The sequence below is a fragment of the Lingula anatina genome, chromosome 1 (genome assembly GCF_051362555.1).
Source record: "Lingula anatina isolate TDL-2025a chromosome 1, LinAna3.0, whole genome shotgun sequence".
NCBI classification, from domain to species: Eukaryota; Metazoa; Brachiopoda; class Lingulata; order Lingulida; family Lingulidae; genus Lingula; species Lingula anatina.
This window is the reverse complement of record NC_141767.1, coordinates 590,349-597,222: the sequence shown is the minus strand read 5'-3', so window position 1 is coordinate 597,222 and position 6,874 is coordinate 590,349.

Genomic DNA, 6,874 nt, shown 5'->3' with positions numbered 1-6,874 from the left:
ACTCCGTGCACACCTGAGAAAGAGAAACAAGTTATCGAGAAATCTTCCTCTACGGCCGTATTTAATGAATCACAGATTTTTAGATTTATTTAGAATATGAAAGTCTAGAGTTAGAAAAGTAAGTGTATAGAATGCTGGAATGAAAGTCTACCTAGAAATGGCACTGAAGATAAGTTTTGAGTCGTTCTAAATATATATTTATATATTTTTACATGCATATATGTGAAAACTCTGTCCGTAGTGTTATTAAAGTTTTATAGAGTTTTTAAACTTAAAAGTGTACATTTTTACATCATCATGTGGCACTTGTCAACCCCAACTCTGCTTGTCAAATGTTATTTTCATAGCTAACATTCTGAGTATGGTAATAACATTCTAACAAATACCAGAGCCGACTTAATTATTGAAGCATTTAATCATTTTGAAGATTTCTTAGTTCTAATCATATAATCACCTTTTCTGGCTTGAACCAAATTCTGTTTCAAAACTTTCTTAGATTCCCCCTTTTTATTTATTTAATACCAGCATTTAAACATACTTTGTAATCAAATTTTGATCTATTGTTTGTGCCAGTGATGTATACTAAAAGTTAAACTTCAATCAGCACCATGGAGATGTTCCATTCTTTAAACACATTGAAACAGTTCTGTATGAGTTCTGAACTGGTTTAAGCAATTATTACTGAATCTCCTTACATGAACTAGACTTATAGTTCTAGTGTATGGCACATTTCATCCAGAGTACAGGTACATTTAAAACATGGTTGTCACTCTCCTAATGTCACCATGGAGCTGAGGTGACCTAAACTATGTGAAAAGATAACATTGGTGGTATTATCAGAAATAAATCAGCATTTATCTGGTTTACAGCTTAAAAGACAGGGGGTGGGTTTTTGTTGTATTATATCTTCACATGATAGCTTTGCTTTAGATAACTGGGGCTTATAGTTCAAAGACATTGCACATCCATATTAGGTGATGAATATAATTATATCTCTTCTCAGAAATGTTCTTATCTAACTGAAAATACAAGTAGTGTCCATATGACCACCCTCATTGTTCATGTCAAGTGAAGAAAAATTGGGATCTTAGATACAAATATAAGATCAGGAGATATTTTTTAGCTCTTTACTTTTAAGAGCAAGGGCTGGTAAACCAGACATGCTGAAAACTTTTCAGAATGGCCAGACATTTGGACTGGCAGTCATGAAAAATTTGCCGGACTGAATGGATTTTTGTCAGACCGAAAATCACCCTATTCGTTTGAGACAGATACTACCAGTATTATAAGGTAGCTTACTTTGTTTGTGAATGTGATAGGTTTGAAATGGAAGGGAAAAAACGCTTTGGGTTTTATATAATTTTATTAGTGAAGTATGTCGAATGATGACTGTAAATTCAAAATTGCAGTTCTTAAAACCCTTGTCGGTCCTTTGGACCGACCAAGTTCCATTTTTTACTGGTCCAGACAAATTTTCCTGGTCATGACCGATCGGATCTACAGTTTCAGCATGTCTGGTAAACAATAGAAAATTATTCATAAAACGTTATTTACCAAATAATCCTGGCTAGTCTCAATTTATTAGTAAACTGTGACCTTAATTATTCTTGTAAAAGTCCCCCAAAGTAGACAAATGTATTCATGTTTTTTCATTAGATAGTTTTCAGATGTATCACTTCCTGACAACTGAAATATGTGACATATTGTATGAGGCAAATGCAAAGTTTTGACATCAGTCACATGCCTTTTTAGATCGCTTGATTGGCCATTGTCTGGCATCACATTTGTGTCTCTGTTAACCAAGAGTGGTATGAATTAAGCCTTTGTTTTTGATTTCCCAAATGAGCATAAGTCGGAGACATGGTCACTTAAAAAGAATGGTGAAATACCACCTTCTATTTGGTTTCATATGTGTATATTCATTGGTTGACCACAAGTATGTCTGCCACAAGGAAATGGAGGAAAAGGACTAGTGCTGTCTACATGCATTGGGTCATGTAAAAGTTCTTTTAAGGATGGGTTCGACAATTTGAAATGCAGAGGAATAGATTTGTCTGGATAGTAATGAAAAATATTGTTGGAGCTTGTTCTCAATGTTTTATTCTATTTTACTGCTTTATATGATATATAGATTTTTTAACTGTTAAAAGTTTAAATTAGAAAAAATTAGTTTTTTTAACAAAATCAGTAAACTTCAATTAAATTTATTATGCACTGTTGTTCATTGGAATTCTTCATGGGTTCTAAGGTATTGCATAATGTTAAATATAAGTGATGCAATCTTTGTGGTCGGGTAGTGGTTGAAAGGCCAAGGTTAATTTGAGCTATTAACAAACAACTAATTTGTTTAAATGTTTTTTGTCACAATCTATAATGTTTAGTTACAGTTCAATTGCAACAGTTAAAGCATGTAAGACAAGACTAATTTTGCATAAAAAGTGTTACACATACTATATGTAAATTTGTTTAGCTTCCTTCACATATTAAATACATATGTAACATTTACAGTAAAAATTTTAAAAGATGTTGCAATACTTGTAACTGAATCGAAATAAATATAATTTAACCATTGATCTTTTAAATGTGTCTCTTCTTGAATCTTCCAAGAACCAGGCACCTTAATGTCGGTGTTTATCTTCATTTTTAAAATTTTTATTTTTTATTTTACCACTATTCTTTTTTATTTATGCATTTTGCTTTCACATAAAAATTATTATTATTATTATTATTTTAATCACAGAGGATAATAAAGATATTTCAAAATATTTAAAACCACCTGAGACCGGTAAAGTTTTTATATTAGCAAATTTAAATAAATTTCCAAGAAATTTTAACACTTTCTTGTATTACCAAGTTACTCTTTATCCAAAACTATTGACAATTTTTTTATTTTTCATTTTCAAAGTTTCTAAATTTTCAGTCATTCTCATAATGAAGATAGAGAGCAACAGAATTCAACTTCTCATTATAACTGTAGAAATTTAGAACTCAGAAATATGTTTAAGGATCAATTTTTTCAACAATTTTGAAAAGTATAACCTGGTAATGAAGGGAAAATTTTTGAAATTTCCAGAATTTTTTTGCTTGATTTTAAGTCATTTATTTATTTCTAGCTACAAAAAGGTCTAGTAGATACAATTTATCCATTTAAAAATTAATAAAAGTTTGTGAACTCACTTTCGTTTTATTATGAAGATAGTGTACTTGAAAAATGGTTACAGTCTTTACATTAGTAAAATATGTAAATTTTGTCATTCGGTCAAAAATAAAGATATGACATACTCTGTACTTAAAATGATGAAGGAAATGATCCATCTTTTTCATTTATCATTTAACAACACAGAAGACTTACTTTATATGCATATAAAGATCACTGTTGATAAGAAACCTTGTAAAGACAAATGTCATTAACAATCATTGCTCAACTTACTGATATTTTAGTGACAGTGATCACGTACTTTTGAACAAAATTTTAGTGGAACAGCCAACTTTCGCTCTTGTCATAAGAGCATCATCAGGCTAAATGCCCACGGGTCGTTGGCTGTTGGTAGACCTGTGAACTATTCTCACTGGGGGTAGTAATTGGCAAATTGGTGAGAATTGTTCACAGGTTTTCTAACACCCAATGACCTGTGAGCATTCAGCCTGATGATGTTCTTGTGACGAGCACAGCTTACCTGCTTCACAAAAAAAAATTATGTATTTAATTAATGAAGTAAGTGATTACAATATCACTAAAATATCAGTTAATACAATTCTTTGGAACCATGAACAATCTTACTGATGATGATTGCTCAAGTACTGTAGACGAAAATCAATTACTCCTTGAATGCCCAGGTAAATCTTGCCATGAGCAAGTTACTATTCATTATCTAATCTGTGAGCACAAGTTTAATGTTCTGAACATGACCGTCAGAGTTCACCGAGTTTCCAGCCATTACACTAAGCATCTGAGAGAAGTACAACTATAGGAAGTCTGGGATTATCATATGAAATTTTTCAGAGGGTTTAAGAGACATGGAGATTAAAAAGAAACACATATCATTTGCCCATCAGCACAAGAAGTCATCCAAGGGCTTGCCAAGACAAGATTTACTGCTGATCAAGTAGTTTTCATCAACCACAGCCATTGGTAGTCATGGCAACCAATCGGTTAATTCGTCTACAACAATCAAATACTCCAAAGTATGGAAGGCCAATGGCCTTCTAGAATGGACCTAACAGCTGTGAGTCAGCCAGTGCTCTTTTTTATTTTTGGGGTCAACAAAAACGTGATGGCTAATTGAAAAAGAGGGGTGTGGCCAATGTGTGTGTGTGTGTGTGTGTGTGGGGGGGGGGGGGGGGGGGAGCTGGCCATTGGCACATCCCTGAATGTATATTTTGTAGTACATTGTCTGTTATTTATGTATCCAAATATTTCTCTTCACCTCCGATTATATTTTAACAACTTTTAAAAAGTTTTCCGAAAGATCTGACCTTGTTTGCCACTTGCAAGGTCAATATGTCCATTTCTTCATGGCTTAACTCACCTTAAAACTGGCAGTTCTCTTGGTCAATTGGGTTTCATTCAGCCTTGTCTCTATTTTATATACCTTTTTGTGTAACATAATTATCACAAAAAGTACACATTTTACAAAATAAGGGCAAAATAAATAAATCTGGAACTTGTAGAACTTAAAGAACGAATAAGAAAATCAGTCAGTGTTGCCTTCTCTACCAATGCAGTTTCATTGTAACCATAGAAGTTTTCTCTACTTCTATGTTGTAACCAAGTAACGGAACACCACCAAAAATTATGTGGTTCTAAGTTAGTCCATTCCTGTCCCATCCTGATATTTTTTATCTCAATCTTACCATAATTATTGAGTAAGATTGTAAACTAACAAACCAACAAATGCAAAAACAACTTCTTTGGCAGGGGTAATAATTTCTTTTTGAAATGCTTTTAGCATCAAGAAAATATTTTTCAAGAATATTCCAGGTTATAATGATAGAGGGTTCAAACAGCACTGATTATCCAAAACAATTGTAAGGTTTATTTCTGATGTAAATGTAAACATGCAACAATACATAACCTTAATGTCTAAGTTTATTTATTTTATTTTTTTGTTTTGTTTTGCATTTTACAGAGGAATAATTGTCAGTCTTTAAGACAAAGGAAAATCAAAAACATTTTCATTTTCTTCATTCTGTCAAAAATGCAAAATTTTAAAATTAAAAGACATGCCCAAGATTTGAAAGCTTTTATCAAATATAATTAATAATTCTCACTATATTATGTACGCAGCAAAACAGTACTTTAAAACTGTTCGAACATGTTAGCAAAATTTCCAGCTGCAAAAAGATGATAGTGTTCTTGTTATCTCCCAACTAAATCATTACTAAGCTGGAAAAGGTATATTATTTACATAATGTATGCAAGGGAACAATACTGAAATATGTTGGCATCACCTGCCCACCATATGCTGCTACAGAATCACTTCTCCAGCTTTCCGCTACAATTTATGTCTCTCTTTGAGCTGTATGTAAGCTCAGTTCTCCATCAGTCCGTTGTGATACAAATACATTCACCTTCCACTGCAACCACGACAACTTGGGATAAAAATGCTTTTGGAATTTGTCAATCCATGACCCGACTTGGTTTTTTGACAGCCCTTCTTTTACCATTTGTGGTTCATTTTAGCACTCAGTTACCCCCCTTGTGAGGCTTACAGGACTTTGACAATACCAACGATTCCTGATTGCTCCTAAATATTACAAATTAATCTGTTTGTCCATATCTTATTCTACTGGACATCAAACCTGATGTTTATTTGCACAATTTTGAAATATGAAGAAGTTACAATATTTCGTGAAAAAATCTTACTTTGCATTTCCTTTTTTTGTGTGTGTGTGAAATGATGTTTAGTGAAATCTATGCAACAAACTAAGAGGATTACATAGTTGAACTGAATTCACTTAATAGAACTGCTGTAGATAAACTTGAAAGCATAAAAAAAGTAACTTGAAAAACCACAAAAAAGAATTAATTACAATAAAAATGTGTTAACCAAGTATTTCCAGCTTTACACTGAAGAAATAAAATGTACAAAAAAGGCAAAATTTGGCTCAGAAGACCTTCACTCTTCCAAAAGAAGGCAAAAAAATCTCTGTGAAAAAAGATATCTGTCAATGCCTAGTTAGGAAATGTGAAATCAAACCATTCATGTGTTTGTCTGGACATAGAACAATTTGCAGATCAGCAGACAAATCTGTAGCAGAGGTCAAGTAAGTATAACGACAGCAGTAGTCTTCTGAAATTCTCATTCACCTTGGATGATCTATATGCTGCAAACGTGTTAATGTTCTCCTATTAGCATGAGAAGGCAGTTTGGTATAATTTATGGCTCGTACCAGTGAGAACTTTATTATTACAAATAATGCCCCAGCTGCAGCCGCGACTGGCGTAGGTACAGGCTAGTGAACAGTGAGCGTGCGCAAGGCTCAGAGAGAGAGAGGCAACCATATTTACCAAAGTTCCGGACTCCCGGAGGTGGCAGCGAGATGGTAGCCACGATTGTCACTGTTATTCTGCACAGAGATACAACGTAATATCTTGTGCGTGTGACAGTGACAATAGAGGTTTCCACGTCTGCAGTGAGCAGAATTCTGCTGTGGGCTCTAAATACAGTCGTGGCATTTATCTGCCAACACATTACCCGCCATAACACTGGACAATTCAGTCCTCCAGGGACGTGTGGAAACAGGACTTTTACATGCTGTGGATAACAATAGCTAAAACACTGTAAGGAACCACTAGCGGCTATGAGCCATAGGGCAGGACAAAAAAAACAGACTAATAGATATTGATTTCCAAGAAAGCTTCTTTGGGAAT